The sequence below is a fragment of the Moschus berezovskii genome, chromosome 1 (assembly GCF_049115385.1).
Source record: "Moschus berezovskii isolate FMDL1 chromosome 1, NW_MosBer_1.0, whole genome shotgun sequence".
In the NCBI taxonomy this organism is placed as follows: domain Eukaryota; kingdom Metazoa; phylum Chordata; class Mammalia; order Artiodactyla; family Moschidae; genus Moschus; species Moschus berezovskii.
This window is the reverse complement of record NC_142460.1, coordinates 15,332,928-15,351,878: the sequence shown is the minus strand read 5'-3', so window position 1 is coordinate 15,351,878 and position 18,951 is coordinate 15,332,928. Positions and strand designations below refer to the sequence as shown.

General features: G+C 46.0%; 1 pseudogene; it reads right to left on the bottom strand.

Annotated features, from left to right (window-relative positions):
- Positions 1-18,574: 18,574 nt before the first annotated feature.
- LOC148778670 (signal recognition particle RNA) lies at positions 18,575-18,856 on the bottom strand (annotated as a pseudogene).
- Positions 18,857-18,951: the final 95 nt, after the last annotated feature.

Sequence of the window (18,951 nt, the reverse complement as noted above, 5' to 3'; positions counted from 1 at the left end):
GCTGTTCCCACCAAGGGCGCGTCTCCTCTCCAAGGGCTGGGTCTGCACCAGGTGGCAGCAGAGCAGGTGCCTGGTGACTGACGTCGTCCCTCCCAGCACAGCCGCCTGCTTCTGGAGACAGAGGCTCAGCGGGAGTGCACGATGAAGACACCTTAGCGTGGAGATCCTTGGGCCAGCTTTCTGCTGGAGAAGGTGACTGTGATCAGTTCAGTTCAGTTCAGTCGCTCAGTCGTGTCCGACTCTCCGCGACCCCATGAATCACAGCACGCCAGGCCTCCCTGTCCATCACCAACTCCCGGAGTTCACTCAAACTCATGTCCACAGAGTCGGTGATGCCATCCAGCCATCTCATTCTCGGTCATCCCCTTCTCCTCCTGCCCCAACCTTTCCCAGCATCAGAGTCTTTTCCAGTGAGTCAACTGGTCGCATGAGGTGGCCAAAGTATTGCAGTTTCAGCTTTAGCATCAGTGACTGTGATCACTGGACGTTTATTTTAATAACCAATAAAATAAAGAAGAAAGAGAAGGAAATGGCAACTCACACCAATATTCTTGCCTGGAAAATTCCATGGACAGAGGAGCCTGGCGGGCTACAGTCCATGGGGTCACAAAGAGTCATCCGTGACTGAGCATACATAAAATCAAATGTATACATAAAATCAAATCTATTCTTCTAAGGAAAAATTATTGAAAAATAATCATCAAATGAGTCCTAGGATGGGGAGACATAAAATCTCCTTCCTTGTTTTTCAAGCATTTTTGCAATTAAACCATGATTTCCAGTGTGAGCCTTAACTATGCCCCAAATACCATTAGTGCTAAATTTTTCATTTTTATTTTTAGATGTTCTTAATAGAAATTTTCATATCTAATGTTAGTAAGACTAAATGCGTTAGACTGAGCGTGGCCTTTGAAAAGAGAGAGGGTTTTCCCCTCTTGTTTTTTGTTTATAATTACTAACACATACACCTGTTTTACCAGCCTACCTATCATGTACAATAAAGATGCAAAGTAAGTAAAAGAAATAAAGTTTCCTTTTTCTGAACTCCAGCTAAATGACTGACTGCTTATCTAAAGTAATATGTGAATATTTATCTCTTTGAGCAACTTCAACATTATGTGATAAAATCAAATTTCCAAAGAACCAAACTTTGGTGTGACCTAGATTTTCTGTAAAAAGTCTGAATATCATGAATTTTACTAATGTTAGTGCCAGATCATTGTAAGAGGGAGTCTAATTCTCAAACTCTATAAAAATGTTCATACACATAATTTCACAAATTAAGAAAATGATTGTATTAGGACAGGTTTCCCAGTTTAGGGTCTCCTTATCAAGAGGTTTCTTCACTTCCCTAATCTTAAGTCCTGGCTGGCTGACCCTCTGGGGCTAAAATCAAAATGCGGAGGGGAATGTTTCAAAATTTATAAAAGAAGTGCTGTACTTCAGCAAACACTTTGGGTGAAGAAAACAAGCAAAAAAAAAAAAAACACGTGAGGCAAGGTAACATGATCCCCTCCCAAAGCACAAGGCTGTGTATGTTGTTATAAAATGTCTCAAACTTATAGAAAAATATAGGGAGAGATTTAATATCTGTATGTTCACCAACCACATTTTCTTAATGTGTTCATTTGCCAGAGAGATGTGTATTATTAGTTTAAGAAATCAAGGGCCTCAGCGGCAGGCCAGTGGTTAACGCTGCGCTTTCCCTGCAGGGGGCCTGGGCCCAGTGCTGCTCCCCAAGCCACACGGCCAAGAAGAGAAAAAGAAAGAAGCCCTCCTCTCTCACTGCTTTTGTCTCATTCCCCAAGTGCCCACCTCCCCAGAGGTAAACACTCTAAGGAAGGCTGCGTCCTTCTCATTCTTGCTTTTCAGCATTTACAGAATGAAGCCTGTAGACAAGGGTTAGATGAATCTTTACTCTGCGGGCCTAGATCCAGGTACTTTAGGCTTTGATGGGCAGTCTCTATCAGAAGCACTCAACTCGGCCAATAGTGCTCTGGGCAGGAACCCTGCTTTCTCTGACATAGAAACTAAGCAGGACGTATGAACGTTTTCACTGCTGGCCGAACAGTCACAACTTTCTTCCTGCTGTCTAGAATACTTGACCCACATTTTCTATGACAGAAAGCAACTTCTCACTTTACCACAATGTATTTGTTTGCTTGTATTTCTTTTTCTTTGGGATGGTTTTGGTCATCACCTCCTGTACAATGTTATGAACCTCCATTCATAGTTCTTCAGGCAGTCTATCTACCAGATCTAGTCCCTTGACTCTATTACTAACCTCCACTGTATAATCATGAGGGATTTGATTTAGGTCATACAATGGTCTAGTGGTTTTCCCTACTTTCTTTAACTTGAGCCTGAATTTGGCAATAAGGAGCTGATGATCTGAGCCACAGTGAACTCCAGGTCTTGTTTTTGCTGACTGTATAGAGCTTCTTCATCTTTGGCTGCAAAGAATATAAGCAATCTGATTTCGGTGTTGACCATCTGGTAATGTTCATATGTAGAGTTGTCTCTTATGTTGTTGGAAGAGGGTGTTTGCTATGACCAGTGCGAAACTGGTCAAAACTGGTCAAAACTGGTTATCTCGGCAAAACTCTGTCAGCCTTTGCCCTGCTTCATTGTGTTCTTCAAAGCAAAAGAAGATAAGAGAAACAAAAAGAAGAGAAAAGAAAAAAGAATCAAAAGACAAAGGAGAAAGGGAAGGCTATGCCTAACAGAATGCAGAGTTCCAGAAAATAGCGAGGAGAGATAAGAAAGCCTCCTTAAGTGACCAACGCCAAGAAATAGAGGAAACAGTAGAATGGAAAAGATTAGAGATCTCTTTAAGAAAACTGGAGATACCAAGGGAACATGTCATACAAAGATAGATACAATAAAGGACAGGAAGGACCTAACAGAAGCAGAAGAGATTAAGAAAAGGTGACAAGAATACACAGAACTGTACAAAAAAAGCTCTTAATGACCCAAATAACCATGATGATGTGGTCACTCACCTAGAATCAGATATCATGGAGTGTGAAGTCAAGTGGGCCTTAGGGAACTTTACTACAAACAAAGCTAGTGGAAGTGATGAAATTCCAGCTGAGCTATTTCAGATCTTAAAAGATGATGCTGTTAAAGTGCTGCACTCAATATGCCAGCAAATTGGGAAAACTCAGCAGTGGCCACAGGACTGGAAAAGGTCAGTTTTCATTCCAATCTCAAAGAAAGGCAATGCTAAAGAATGTTCAAATTACCATACAGCTGCACTCATTTCACATGCCTGCAAGATTATGCTCAAAATCCTTCAAGCCAGCTTCATCAATATGTGATCCTTTCACTTCCAGTGGCTGAAACTGGATTTAGAAAAGGCAGAGGAACCAGAGATCAAATTGCCAACATCCGTTGGATCATAGAAAAAGTAAGGGAATTCCAAAATAACATCTACTTATGCTTCACTGACCATGCTAAAATATTTGACTGTGTGGATCACAACAAACTGTGGAATATTATTAATGAGATGGGAATACCAGACCACCTTACCTGCCTCCTGAGAAATCTGTATGCAGGACAAGAAGCAACAGTTAGAACCAGACAGGGAACAATAGACTGGCTCCAAATTGGGAAAGGAGTACATCAAGACTGTGTATTGTCACTCTGCTTATTAACTTATATGCAGAGTACATCATGAGGAACGCTGGGCTGGATGAAGCACAAGCTGGAATCAAGATTTCCGGGAGAAATACCAGCAACCTCACATATGCAGATGATACCACTTTAATGGCAGAAAGTGAAGAGGAACTAAAGAGCCTCTTGATGAAGATGAAAGAAGAGAGTGAGAAAGCTGGCTTAAAAGTCAACATTCAAAATAGTAAGATCGTGGCATCTGGTCTTATTACTTCATGGCAAATAGATGGGGAAAATGAGGAAACTGTCAGATTTCATTTTCTTGGGCTCCAAAATCAATGCAGATGGTGATTTTAGCCACAAAATTAAAAGACACTTGCTCCTTTGAAGAATAGCTATGACAAACCTAGACAGCATATTAAAAAGCAGAGACATCACTTTGCCAACAAAGGTCCATATAGTCAAAACTATGGCTTTTCTAGTAGTCATGTATGGATGTGAGAGTTGGACTATAAAGGCTGAGGGCCGAGGAATTGATGCTTTTGAACTGTGGTGTTGGAGAAGACTCTTGAGAATCCCTTGGACTGCAAGATCAAATCAGTCCTTAATATTCACTGGAAGGACTGATGGTGAAGCTGAAACTCCAATACTTTGGCCACTTAACTGCCTCATCAGAAAAGACCCTGATGCTGGGGAAGACTGAAGGCAGGAGGAGAAGGGGATGGCAGAGGATGAGATCATTGGATGGCATCACTGACTCAATGGACGTGAGTTTGAACAAGTTCTGGGAGACAGAGAAGTACAGAGAAGTCTGGTGTGTTGCAGTCCATGGGGTTGCAAAGAGTTGGACACCACTGAGCGACTGGACAACACATTTGTTTGCTAGGGCTGCTGTAACAAAGTGCCACAGACTGGTGGCTCAAACAGCAGGTCTCTTTCCTCACGGTGCTGAAGGCGGGAAGTCCAAGATCAAGGTTCCAACAGGAGTGGTTTCTCTTGAGGCCCCTCCTTGGTGCACAGACGGCTGTGTTCTGCCTGCGTCCTCGCATGCTCTTCCGTCTGTGTGTCCGTGTCCTAATCTCCTCTTCCTATAAGGATCCAGACGAGGTGGCTGAAGGCCCAGCCCAGTGACCTCATTTAGCCTTGCCTCTTAAAAGATCCTGTCTCAAAGGATAATCTCATCAGGGTACTAAGGTTTAGGATTATAACATATAAAGTTTTTCTGAGGGGTCCCACAATTCAGTTTGTAACATGCTGGACAAAGTTAATTAACATATTTAACACAATTTATGCCAACTGTTTAAAAACTTTTTATTTTGTATCGGGGTATAGCTGATTAACAATGCTGTGATAGCCTCAGGTGGACAGCAGAGGGACTCAGCCATACATATACATGTATCCATTCTCCCCTGAAAGCCCCTCCACCCAGGCTGCCACCGAACATAGAGCAGAGCTCCCTGTGCTGTACAGAAGGTCCTTATTGGTTATGCACTTTAAATACAGCAGTGTGTACACGTCCATCCCAAACCTGCTAGCTACTTCTTCCCTCTATCCGTTCATGGTAGCCAAAATATTTTAACAAAGCCCAAGCTCACTGTTCCTGGCACTACATGCCTTCAGTCTAGATTTTCTTTTTTTTCTTTCTTTTCTTGCTGAACGTATTGTTTAGCAGTTCTTTCAGTCTTCTATTGAAGGAAGGCCTTAAATCTAGAGGAGGTGAAACATTTCCATCCGTGTAGCTGCAAATGGGACATTTTCCTTCTTTTACTTTAATGAATAATTCTTCATTTTATAAATATATACATATTCTTGGACAGAGAAAGACAAATATCATATGGTATCACATATGTAGGCTTCCCTAGTCACCAGATGGTAAAGAATCTGCCTGCGATGCAGGAGATCCGGGTTCGATTTCTGGGTCAGGAAGATCCCCTGGAGAAGAGAATGGCAACCCACTCCAGTATTCTTGCCCGGGAAATTCCATGGATAGACAAACCTGGTGGGCTACAGTCCTTGGGATCACAAACAGTCAGACACGACTGAGCGACTAACACACATCACATATGCAGAATCTGAAAAAATGATACAAATGAACTTATTTACAAAAGGGAAACAGACTGATAGACTTCACTTAGTAGGATACGCTCTAGGTCCTCCCGTGTTGCTGCAAATGGCATTATTTCATTCTTTTTTATAGTTAATAGCTCATTTTGTATCTACACATATATATCTATATAGACACCACATCTTTATTCATCTGTCACTGGACATTAGGGTGCTCCCATGTCTCGGCAAATAATTGAAAACACTGCTCCTATGAACATTGGGATAAGCACACTGACATTAATTGTCCAGCTTAATGATTTTTATAGATGCATTTACTTGGCCTTTCCAGATTGATACAAAGAATTTTTGTAATACCCAAGAAGACTTCTTTTTGCTCCTTTCTAGTCAGGACCCTAAGGCAATCATTATTCTGGCTTCATCATGGTAGGTTAGTCTTACAGGTTTTGAACTTCATATAAATATGACCATACAGCATGAACTCTCATTGTCAGGCATTTTTTGGAATACTAATATTATGATGTCTGTTACATTGTTCCATGTACCCATATATTACTTTTTATTGTTGTTTACTATTCCATTACATGACTATACCACGGGTTTATTCCTTCTTTTATTGGTGAACAGTTCCAATGTAGTTGTTTTTTTTCATTACCATGAATAAAATTTCTAAGGCTATTTTTATAATGTCTGTCTGTAGTCATGTCATTGCAGGAAGGGAGACCCTGAGAGTGGGCTCTCGCCTAGTCTCAGAATGAACCGTCCGAGCAGACGCACGAGCTCACACCGCACGAGGCGTCGCTGGGCAGGGCCCCGGCCGGAGCCGCGGGGTGCGGGAGCCCGGGGGGCGGCTCTGCGCGCGGCCGGGGTCCCGGGGTCTCGGTGCGGGGATTCGCTCCCCTCACAGGGGGCTGCCTGCGCCCATCGTTCGGACCCGGGGCCCCTCCTGGGGTGGCGCTCCCCGCAGGCCGGCGTCTGGGGACACGGCGCGGGCGCGTCCTCCGCTTGGACCTCTCCCGGTTCTTCCGGTTGGTGGTGACTTGTGAGTGCCGGTTGCTCACCAGGCCCTCCTGCGGTAAAACAGCTTGTGCGGACGGTCACCGGGGTGCCTGGCCAGGGTGGGCGGTTTCCCCTAACAGTATGTGCTCACTTCTCCAGGGTACCTACCTACCTTGCTGCTGCTGCTGCTGCTAAGTCACTTCAGTCGTGGCCGACTCTGTGTGACCCCATAGACGGAAGCCCACCAGGCTCCCCCGTCCTTGGGATTCTCCAGGCAAGAACACTGGAGTGGGTTGCCATTTCCTTCTCCAATGTGTGAAAGTGGAAAGTGAAAAGTGAAAGTGAAGTCGCTCAGTCGTGTCCGACCCTCAGCGACCCCACGGACTGCAGCCCACCAGGCTCCTCCATCCATGGGATTTTCTAGGCAAGAGTACTGGAGTGGCTTGCCATTGCCTTCTCCGACCTACCTAGGGGAACAGTTAATTGCTAGCTCATAGGGAAAATGCACGTCAAACTTTAGGAGGTCCTGCCAGTTCAAATGGCAAGCCTCTCCAGTACTATTGCCTAGAAAATCCCATGGATGGAGGAGCCTGGTTGGATGCAGTCGGTGGGGTCGCTGAGGGTCGGACACGACTGAGCGACTTCACTTTCACTTTTCACTTCCACACATTGGAGAAGGAAATGGCAACCCACTCCAGTGTTCTTGCCTGGAGAATCCCAGGGACGGGGGAGCCTGGTGGGCTTCCGTCTATGGGGTCGCACAGAGTCGGACACGACTGGGGTGACTCAGCAGCAGCAGCAGCAGCCAGTTTTCCAAAACGACTGTACCATAATATCTGCCCTTCTCACTGGGCTTTGGTGCTGTCAGTCTGTTTAATTTTCACTGTTGGGGTGGCTGTATTTTCTTGTGATTTTCATTAGCGTTTACAACATGTGTAATAGCATTGAGAACATTTTCATTTGTGAATTGGCATTTAGGATATCCTCTTTCATCAAATAAATGTCTGCTCTAGTCTTTTACCCATTTTAAAATCAGTTTGTCTTTTTTGTTATTTGTGGTGGACTTTTAGTGGCTCAGATGGTAAAGCGTCTGCCTGCAGTGCGGGAGACCCAGGTTCAATCCGTAGTTCAAGAAGATCACCTGGAGAAAGAAATGGCAACCCACTCCAGTATTCTTGCCTGGGAAAATCCCATGGATGGAGGAGCCTGGTAGGCTACAGTCCATGGGGTCACAAGAGTCAGACACGACTGAGCAACTTCCCTTTTTTAAAAAAATGTACAGCCTAGATTTGAATCCTTCAATGGCTATGTTGTTTAGTCGCTGAGTCGTGTCTGACTCTTTTGTGACCCCATTGGACTTTGCCCACCAGGCTTCTCTGTCCCTGGGATTTACCGGACAAGAACACTGCAGTGGGTTGCCATTTCCTTCTACAGGGGACCTTCCCAACCCAGGGATCGAACCTGCATCTCTTTTGTCTCTGGCTTTGGCAGGCTGGTTCTTTACCACTGAGCCACTGGGGAAGCTCTTTGATGGTCTGACTTGCCTTTGACTCTTAATAGTGTCCTTTAACGATCAGAAGCTTTTTACTTTTCAGGTGTAATTTGTCAGTGTTCTGTGTTTAGTGCTTCTGTGTGTCCACTTAAAGACTCTGCTTAGCCGTGTTTATAAAGGTCCTCCCCTACACGCTCTGTGAGCTTTCCCGACCTGACCCTTCACATGTGCGTCTTTTTAGTGTCTCACCACTTACCGAGTATAGTGTGAGGTGGCCATGGCCACGGCCATCATCTTACTGAACTTTCTCTTTGTATTTTATCTCTAAACCATCGTGTGAGATGTTTGGAGCAAAAGGAGTGCGGTATTGCATGGCCCTCTAGCGCAGTCTTCGTTGAGAGTTCACTGTAATGTTGCCTTTTAAGAACAGTCTTCACACCCCTATGAAAGATTGCGTGCTGTTTAGTTCCTTTCTAGAGCAGGATCACCCTTAGGCTCAGGCAAGAGGAGCCCTAAGCTGGGATCCACAGCTCAGAGAATCCCTCGAGTCGTTAACACTCAGCGTTTCACTTGTCACTTGGTGTGAGCTCCAGATGGTGCAGTTCCTAGAGAGCCGAGCCGGCACCTTCTGCCCGCAGCAGCAAGGCCGCACTTGAGACGCTGTTCCCTGCATCTCTCGTCCTGGAGCCTGGAAACAGAAGTCGCCCTCATCAGAATACTGAGAAGTTTTGCATCTGAAAGAGGCACCGTTTTGGAGTGCAGGAAGGTTTTGAGTGGCAGGAATGCTTAGGTAAGAGAAAAGACAAATTAATTAACTTGTCAAATCCTCCTTCTAAGCATGAATGCAGAAGACTTGCATAACAAAGTGCTGTTTCCCAGAGCACCAGGCGCCGCTTCCTGGCTTCCCTTTGTCTTCAGTTCCCAGTTCTGAAGCTTCTCATCCAGGAGACCTACATTCTCTAATGCCTCTCACAGTGCCCGGACGTTTGGTAACGGTAAAGAATTCATGCTCCTCTTAAATGTATGTGCTTATACATCTAAACCTTACATCTGGGAAGCATGAAGTAGATTTTCTTTTTCATTAATAGATGAACTTTTGAGTGTAAAAATATGAACAATTTTATAAAATTATTTAGGAAGACATCATTGAATTTTCTCAAAAGCTAATAAAACAGCTTATTTTAGCATCTTTGACTAAAAATCTGACAGTGATTATGACTTCATTTTGTTTTTTAGTTTTGAAAGGTCACTTTGCCCATGGTAGAAGAAAAATAGCATTTTTTTAAATGTAAAAATAGTTTTAATTAAAAAAAATTTTTTACATTCATGTCATTTACCTTTTTAATATAAACAAACATGCATTTAAATTTTATAGACTTTAAATATAATTACATTTTGACCATATGGGTAAGTATTCTTTTGAATTAAAAAAAATTAAGAAAAAATAAAGTCCACAAGAAAAAGTACTCAGAACATCGCCTGGCAAATGGTGGGCATTCAGGAAATATTAGGGCTCCCTTTCTGCCACCCACACCTTTCCTTTCTTGGTTTTAACTCGACATCAGATTAAACATCCTTTCCTTCCCTCTTTGTTTCCCACTCTCCACTCTCCAAATACAAACATACATATCCTGTTTGGAACTTGGTTGCCTTATGGAGACAAGTCTGAAATTTGGAAGAAAACAGAGCCAGCAGAATTGACAGGCGGTTAAAGGAGTCTCATTGTGGCTTAATTAAAAGCTCAATTGTTACAGATAACCAGTTCTTTTTGCAGAATTCTGACCTACAGCGTAAGTCGGGTGCTCCTTAGCCCGGTGAGCCGTCTTGGGCATCCCAGAGATATGGATCTGATTAAAGGAATATAACTGATTCTTACTAACCATTGGATTTACAAGTTGGGCTGTGAGCCCTCAGCAAACCAAATGAAAGCTTCAGGAAGTTAGCCCTGCCAGCCACATCCTCACGGCTTTAGGCACACACCTGGAATGTTTTCACAGCTGGAATCCAATTTCTGAGTAGATCTATGAGAAAATCAAATTTGTTGTAGCACTCAACAATAAAAAAGGAAGAATAACTAACAGTTTTGGGCTTCCCTGGTGGCTCAGTTGGTAAAGAATCCGCCTGCACTGTGTGACACCTGGGTTCAATCCCTGGGTCGGGAAGATCCCCTGGATGAGGGACCAGCTACCCACTCCAGTGCTCTGGCCTGGAGAATCCCATGGACAGTCCTTGGGGTCGCAAAGAGTCGGACACAACTGAGCAACTTTCACTTTTGCTTTCAACTAACAGTTTAGGTACACTCACCCCGTGGTAGGCACTGTACTAGCCCATTTCTGCAAAGTGTCCCATCTAACCCTTTCTGGATGTGGAAGCTACTACAGTATCCCCAGCTTAGGCATGAGAACTCGGGGCTCAGCGAATGTAAGCAACTTACACTGGTCCCTGTCTTGTTCTTGGCCACTTTAACCTCCAGACGATGAGGGTGCTGGCTACTGCTCTGCTTTCAATTTTCATCAGAGTACCGCTGATTTACAATGCTCTGCAAGTTGCCAGTGTGCAGCAGAGTGAATTAGTTATACATTCACATATATCCACTCTTTTAAGATTCTTTTCCATATAGGTCATTGCAGAGGATTGAGTAGAGTTCCCATGTGCCATACAGTAGTTTCCTGTTGGTTATCTCTCTACACATTATATATAGTCAAGTTTATATTATTATAGGACTTCCCTGGTAGCTCAGATGGTAAAGTGTCTGCCTGCAATGAGGGAGACCTGGGTTCAATCCCTGGGTCGGGAAGATCCTCCGGAGAAGGAAATAGCAATCCACTCCAGTATTCTTGCCTGGAAAATCCCATGGATGGAGAAGCCTGGTAGGCTACAGTCCACGGGGTCGCAAAGAGTCGGACACGACTGAGCGACTTCACTTCACTTTATATTATTATAAATAGTGTGATATATAGTAGCATATGTAGTCGTGTTTATATTATTATAAATAGTATAATATATTCTGCTGCTGCTAAGTCACTTCAGTCGTGTCCGACTCTGTGCGACCCCATAGACGGAAGCCCACCAGGCTCCCCGGTCCCTGGGATTCTCCCGGCAAGAACACTGGAGTGGGTTGCCGTTTCCTTCTCCAATGTGTGAAAGTGAAAAGTGGAAGTGAAGTCGCTCAGTCATGTCCGACCCTTAGTGACCCCACGGACTGCAGCCCACCAGACTCCTCCCTCCATGGGGTTTTCTAGGCAAGAGCACTGGAGTGGCTTGCCTCGCCTTCTCTGAGTGTAATATATAGTAGTGTTCATATGTCACTCTCAGTGTCCCAGTTTATCCCTCATCCCCCTAACCCCTCAGGAACTGTAAGTTCATTTTCTACATCTGTGACTTTACTTCTGCTTTGTAAATAAGTTCCTGTGTACTCTTTTTTAAGATTCCAGATATAAGTGATATCATATATTTGTCTTTCTTTGTCTGACTTACTTCACTTAGGATGACAGTCTCTGGGTCCATCCATGTTGCAAATGGCATTCTTTTATTTTTTATGGCTGAGTAATGTTCCAATATGTATATGTGCCACAACTGCTTTATTCATTTCTCTATCAGTGAACATTTAGCTTGCTTCCATGTCCTGGCTATGACAAGTAGTGCTGCAATGAACATTGGGGTGCATATATTTTTTGGAATTATGGTTTCCTCCGGATATACGCTTAGGAGTGGAATTACTGAGTCACATGGTACTCCTTGATGCCATCCAACCATCTCATCCTCTGTTGTCCCCTTCTCCTCCTGCCTTCAATCTTTCCCCGCATCAGGGTCTTTTCCAATGAGTCAACTCTTCGCATGAGGTGGCCAAAGTTTTGGAGTTTCAGCTTCAGCATCAGCCCTTCCAATGAATATTCAGGACTGATCTCCTTTAGGATGGACTGGTTGGATCTCTTTGCAGTCCAAGGGACTCTCAAGAGTCTTCTCCAACACCACAGTTCAAAAGCATCACTTCTTCAGCGCTCAGCTTTCTTTGTGGTCCAACTCTCACATCCATACCTGGCTACTGGAAAAACCACAGCTTTGACTAGATGGACCTTTGTTGGCAAAGTAATGTCTGCTTTTTAATATGCTGTCTAGGTTGGTCATAGCTTTTCTTCCAAGTAGCAAGCATCTTTTAATTTCACGGCTGCAGTCAACATCTGCAGTGATTTTGGAGACCATGAAAATAAAGGCTGTCACTGTTTCTATTGTTTCCCCATCAATTTGCCATGCAGTGATGGGACCACATGCCAAGATCTTTGTTTTCTGAATGTTGAGCTTTAAGCCAACATTTTCACTCTCGTTTTTCACTTTCATTCAGAGGCTTTTGAGTTCTTCACTTTTTGCCATAAGGGTGGTGTCATCTGCATATCTGAGGTTATTGATATTTCTCCTGGAAATCTTGATTCCAGCTTGTGCTTCTTCCAGCCCAGCGTTCCTCATGATGTACTCTGCATATAAGTTAAATAAGCAAGGTAACAATATACAGCCTTAATGTACTCCTTTTCCTATTTAGAACCAGTCTGTTGTTCCATGTCCAGTTCTAACTGTTGCTTTCTGACCTGCTTACAGGTTTCTCAAGAGGCAGGTCAGATAGTCTGGTATTCCCATCTCTTTCAGAATTTTCCACAGTTTGTTGTGATCCACACAGTCAAAGGCTTTGGCATAGTCAATAAAGCAGAAATAGATATCTTTCTGGAACTCTCTTGCTTTTCCCATGATCCAGTGGATGTTGGCAATTTGATCTCTGGTTCCTCTGTCTTTTCTAAAACCAGCTTGAACATGTGGAAGTTCTTGATTAACGTATTGCTGAAGCCTGGCTTGGAGAATTTTGAGCATTATTTTGCTAGCTGAGATGAGTACAATTGTGCATTCATCTGAATTTATATACTTTGTCAATTATACATGTTGTACATATATTCCCCATTTTTATGGTGATATCTGTATAATATTGTTTTCCAGTCCAAAACATAGATGAGTCTTCATGTTTTCTTTCATGTTCTTTTATTTTTTATTGTTTTTTCATATGAATTTTTTCAAATTAATTTTTATGCATTAATTATGTAATTCTCTACTAAGTTACCTTATTTTTTTGTTTCTATTTGGGCAAACAGTACAAGTTTTCATTTTAGAAGACACATGATACTCTCAAGAATATTAAAGCTTCAGATTCTGAATTGCTCTGCCTCATGTTTCCTGTCTGCTCCCTCTCTGCCTTTGGAATATGTGTTCATTGATTTGGCTGTGCTGGGCCTTGGTTGCAGCATGTGGGATCTGGTTGCCTGACCAAGGATCGAACCCCGGCCCCTTGTGCCGGGAGCGCAGAGTCTTAGCCACTGGACCACCAGGGAAGTCCTCTATGCTCTACTTTAAGAGGCTTTTTAAACGTGTTTGTCTGTGTACATATTTGTGTACATACGTGTGTGCATATCTACATGGGTGTGTCGGTAAAGGTGACATGGAGCCAGGTTGATGAGGAAAAGCAAGCACAGGAGGGCCGGACGTGAGCAGAAAGAATCCGACCAAAGCGCGGCCGGGGAGCGCAGTCGATGGACGCACATGTGCGGTGGAACACGGGACCCCTAAGCATTCCCGAGTCGGCGTTAATGACGCCGGCAGCATCAGGGCTGCGCGGCGCTCAGGGCTGGGCAGACATCGCTCATGTCTCATCAGTCAGCAAGGTTCTGAGACAAAACTGGGATTCAGAATAGCAAGATGCCCTCAGAGACCAGCCGGCCAGCAGCAAGCTGGGACCCGAGTGCCGCCCCGGAGCCCTTGCCCCTTCCGCTGCGTGTGTCGAGTTTCCAAGGCTGGACCTCCAGCCAGCACCAGCACCCATGAAAGAGACCTGACCACGCATGTTCCTGTTCACTGTGATGTTATTACAGCAAACAAAACAGACACATCCACTTCCCTCATTAGAGGTAAATGGTTCAATAACCTAGGGAGCATCTTTATATTTGCTGCGGAATATAATACAGAGTAGTATATTAAAAAGCAGAGACATTACTTTGCCAACCAAGGTCCGACTAGTCAAGGCTATGGTTTTTCCCGTGGTCATGTATGGATGTGAGAGTTGGACTGTGAAGAAGGCTGATAGCCGAAGAATCGATGCTTTTGAACTGTGGTGTTGGAGAAGACTCTTGAGAGTCCCTTATACTGCAAGGAGATCCAACCAGTCCATTCTAAAGGAGATCAATCCTGGATGTTCATTGGAGGGACTGATGCTAAAGCTGAAACTGCAATACTTTGGCCACCTCATGCGACGAGTTGACTCACTGGAAAAGACTCTAATGCTGGGAAAGGTTGAGGGCGGGAGGAGAAGGGGACGACGGAGAATGAAATGGCTGGATGGCGTCACCGATTCTGTGGACGAGTTTGAGTGTACTCCGGGAGTTGGTGATGGACAGGGAGGCCTGGCGTGCTGTGATTCATGGGGTCGCGGAGAGTCGGACACGACTGAGCGAATGAACTGAACTGAACTGAACTGAACTGATAATACAGAGTTAAAAAGAATGGGGCTTCCCTTGTGACTCAGCTGGTAAAGAATCTGCATGCAGTGCGGGAGACCTGGGCTCGATCCCTGGGTCGGGAAGACCCCCTGGAGAAGGGAAAGGCCACCCGCTCCAGCACTCTGGCCTGGGGAATCCCATGGACCGTGGAGTCTGGTGGAGGGAACCCCCTGATGGCCCAGTGGTCAGGGGTCTGTGCCCTCACTGCCGATTCCACGACATTCAGCCAGAAAAAAAAAAAAAAAGAAATGGGGAAGGTTGACAGACTCCGAGCTGAAAAACCATCACTGCCCACTAGTGACAGCAAACATTTTTAGTTTAATGCTATGATCACGTTGCAACCTTATTTTTTTTTAAATATACAAAGCAAGACCTCATGGAGTCTACAAGTGTATTCCGACACAATTCATCAGGTTGTACCTTCAGAATTTCTCAACTGACCTTACACAAATTAAACCTAAATTTCAAAATAGATTGAGTCTATGTTTTTAGGTACACATTTATGAAAATACATAGAACCCAGCCTGGAACAAGTCACACCTAATTTTTGGCAGTAGTAACTTTGGGGAAACAGAGAGCTCAGTTTTTCCTTTACATACTTCTGTATCTTATAAAAAGAAGTACATGTTTTTATTTTTCAATAAAAGAAATAATGCAAAATAACCAGTTGATTATTAGACACAATGGACGTGAGTTTGAGCAAACTCTGGGACATAGTGAAGAACAGGGAAGCCTGGTGTGCTGCAGTTCATGGGGGTGCAAAGAGCCAGACAGGACTTCAGTTCACTCACTCAGTCGTGTCCGACTCTCTGTGACCCCATGAACCCCAGCACACCAGGCCTCCCTGTCCATCACCAACTCCCGGAGTCCACCCAAACCCATGTCCATTGAGTCGATGATGCCATCCAACCATCTCATCCTCCATCGTCCCCTTCTCCTCCTGCCCTCAATCTTTCCCAGCATCAGGGTCATTTCAAATGAGTCAGCTCTTCACATCAGGTGGCCAAAGTACTGGAGTTTCAGCTTCAACATCAGTCCTTCCAATGAACACCCAGGACTGATCTCCTTTAGGATGGACTGGTTGGATCTCCGTGCAGTCCAATGGACTGTCAAGAGTCTTCTCCAACATCACAATTAGAAAGGATCAATTTTTTGGTGCTCAGCCTTCTTTATGGCCCAACTCTCACATCAATACATGACTACTGGAAAAACCATAGCCTTGACTAGACGGACCTTTGTTGGCAAAGTACTGTCTCTGCTTTTTACTGTGCTGTCTAGGTTGGTCATGAATTTCCTTCCAAGGAGCAGGCGTCCTTTAATTTCACGGCTGAGTCAGCGTCCTCAGTGATTCTGGACTTAGTGAACAACAGAAGCAGAGCCAACAGACGCAAACACACGTCAGAAGAGAAGCTTCTAAGAGTCCACGTGAGTGTGGACCCATCGTTTCCCTTGCAGAGTATTTCAGGAATATGTTTTCTCTACTTTTGCCTCTGGAAATAAGCTGCTCTTAAGTCACTTTTGTAAGGAGGTTTTCCTACAACCCTAATCACCAGCAGGCTTGAGGGCTGCATGTGGAGATATGGGGAGATACCCGACCCCACCCAGGGGCTGGAGCCCAGGGGGCTCAGGACTTGCTTGAAGGCGCCACCCCAGAAACCTTCCCACCCGGACGCGGCTGCTGGGAATGAGTGCGCAGCACTCGGATTAAAGAGCAACTGAAAACAAATTTAAAAAATCCCCCAAAAAACAATTGAAGGGCCTGCCCTGGCGGTTAAGATTTCTCCTTCCAGTGCCAGGGGCACAGGTTCTATCCCTGTCTGCGGAGCTAAACTCCCACGTGCCTTGCAGCCAAAAAACTGAAACAGAAACAGTATGGACCAAATGCAATAAAGACTTTAAAAACGTCCACATAAAAAAAAAAAAAAAAAAACAAAACTTAAAACAACCTAACTGAACAGTAAGAAATTCAGATTAAAATAACCAAATACCATTTCTTACCAAACCAGGAAAGAGGTAAGGAGGGGGGTGAAGGCGGCAATGATGCCAAGGAAGCGAGATGCATTACCAGAAGCCAAACCTAGACAGAGTATTAAAGAGCAGAGACATCACTCTGTCAGCAAGGGTAAATGGTTTTTCCCGTGGTCATGTATGGATGTGAGAGCTGGACTGTGAAGAAAGCTGAGCGCCGAAGAATTGATGCTTTGAACTGTGGTGTTGGAGAAGACTCTTGAGAATCCCTTGGACTGCAAGGAGATCCAACCAGTCCATTCTAAAGGAGATCAGTCCTGGGTGTTCATTGGAAGGACTGATGCTAAAGCTGAAACTCCAATACTTTGGTCACCTCATGCGACGAGTTGACTCACTGGAAAAAAGTCTGATGCTGGGAAAGGTTGGGGGCGGGAGGAGAAGGGGACGACGGAGAATGAGATGGCTGGATGGCATCACCGACTCGATGGACATGAGTTTGAGTGAACTCCGGGAGCTGGTGATGGACAGGGAGGCCTGGGAGGTGCTGTGATTCATGGGGTCGCGGAGAGTCGGACAAGACTGAGCGACTGAACTGAACTGACCTGAAAAGAGGTGGAGCTTGGAGGATTTTATCCCAGGAACAAGGGCAAATCGGTCCCAAGGCTCAGGCAGCAGGGTCAGCTCTGCGTGCTCCGAGGGGGTCGCGCTGAGGAGCAGCCAGGCTGGAGCGGGAGGAGCGGTCTCCGCCCAGGGGCTCCTGCAGGCCGAGTGTTTCGGCGCCGAGAGGGGATCGCGGCCGGGAGGGCCCCGTGGGGAGTCGCGGGTGTGACCGCGGTCCTGGAGGGGAGGACGGTGAGGTGGTGGCGCCTGTGTCAGCTCGGGGTCAGCCAGTGACGCGGAAGCCCGCGAGGGACGGAGTGGAGAGTTTACTGTTTCATCTGACCTTGCACAGTCTGTGGAAGGCGCCGGGCACGCGGGCCTCCGGGACAGGGAAGGGACAGCGGAGCCCCCGCCAAGCCTGAGAAGCCGGGAAGGCCCAGCCGCGGAAGGGGGACGCTGGCGGCCGAGGCCGCAGGGAGCGTCTGCCTCCGGGGCTCCAGAGGCAGGAGCCGCGGCGGCTCCGGGGCGTCGCCATCAGCGCTGAGAGAGCCGGCCGAGCGCCCCTGCGCCTGAGGTCGCCTCGCTGAGGCGTGCGGGCCTCAGAGGCCGTGCCCCCAGGCTCCCTTCTCGACCAACCCTAATCTGGAACCGCAGGGAAGGGATCCAGGCCAACGTTGTCTCCTGGTGGGAGGCGATTCTGGAGGCAGGGTCAGTGTGTGAGTGCTCAGTGGTGTCTGACTCTGCAACCCCGTGGCCTGCAGCCCGCCAGGCTCCTCGTCCGCGGGATTCTCCAAACAAGGACTCTGGAGTGGGTTGCCACACCCTCCTCCAGGGGATCTTCCCGACCCAGGGATCGAACCCGAGTCTCCTGCATCTCCTGCATTGGCAGGTGGATTCTTTACCACCACACCACCTGGGAAGCCCAGAGCAATGGTAGTGAGTTCCATTTTGGACGCATAACTTTGGGTTGACTGGAGTATGTGCCCGTAGTGATGTCAAGGAAGTAGCCAGGCTTGTCCAATCTTCAATAGGCAAACAAGCTACTCTTGGACTCCAGTTCTAATCCAACCCAGGGTGAGAAAGTGGAATACAGCTGTGGATTAAGCACCTAGGAAACAGGACTTTCCTGGTGATCCAGCGGTTAAGACTCTGTGCTTCCATTGCAGGGGAGGCAGCTTCAAAGAGCCTAAGAACTAAAGGCATTGGTCAGGAAGAAGTCAGCCTCAGGAAACTAGTCCAGAAAAAGAGGGGCAGGGGGAATAACTTTCCTGCTGCAGCAGGATGGACCAGACAGGCTCTCCAGGACAGGGAGGAAGGCATGTCCTGGAGAGATGGCCCAAGATACCTTTCCCCTGAGTGGGAACACAACTTAACTGACCTGCTCCGTTTCCGACCTGGGCCGGTTCACCCCTCCTTAGGCAACCTGGTGGTCCCCCGCTCCCGGGAGGTCACCATATTGATGCCAAACTTAGTGCGGACACCCGATCGGCATAGCGCACTAGAGCCCAGAACTCCTGGGCTCAAGCGATCCTCCACCCTCAGCCTCCCGAGTAGCTGGGATTACAGGCACGCGCCACTAATTGACAGTCAATTAGCTGACATGAATTGATAGGCACTCCTTTCATTTTCTGAATCTGATCATGCAGGCATAAGGCAGTATAGTCAACGAATGATTCTTCT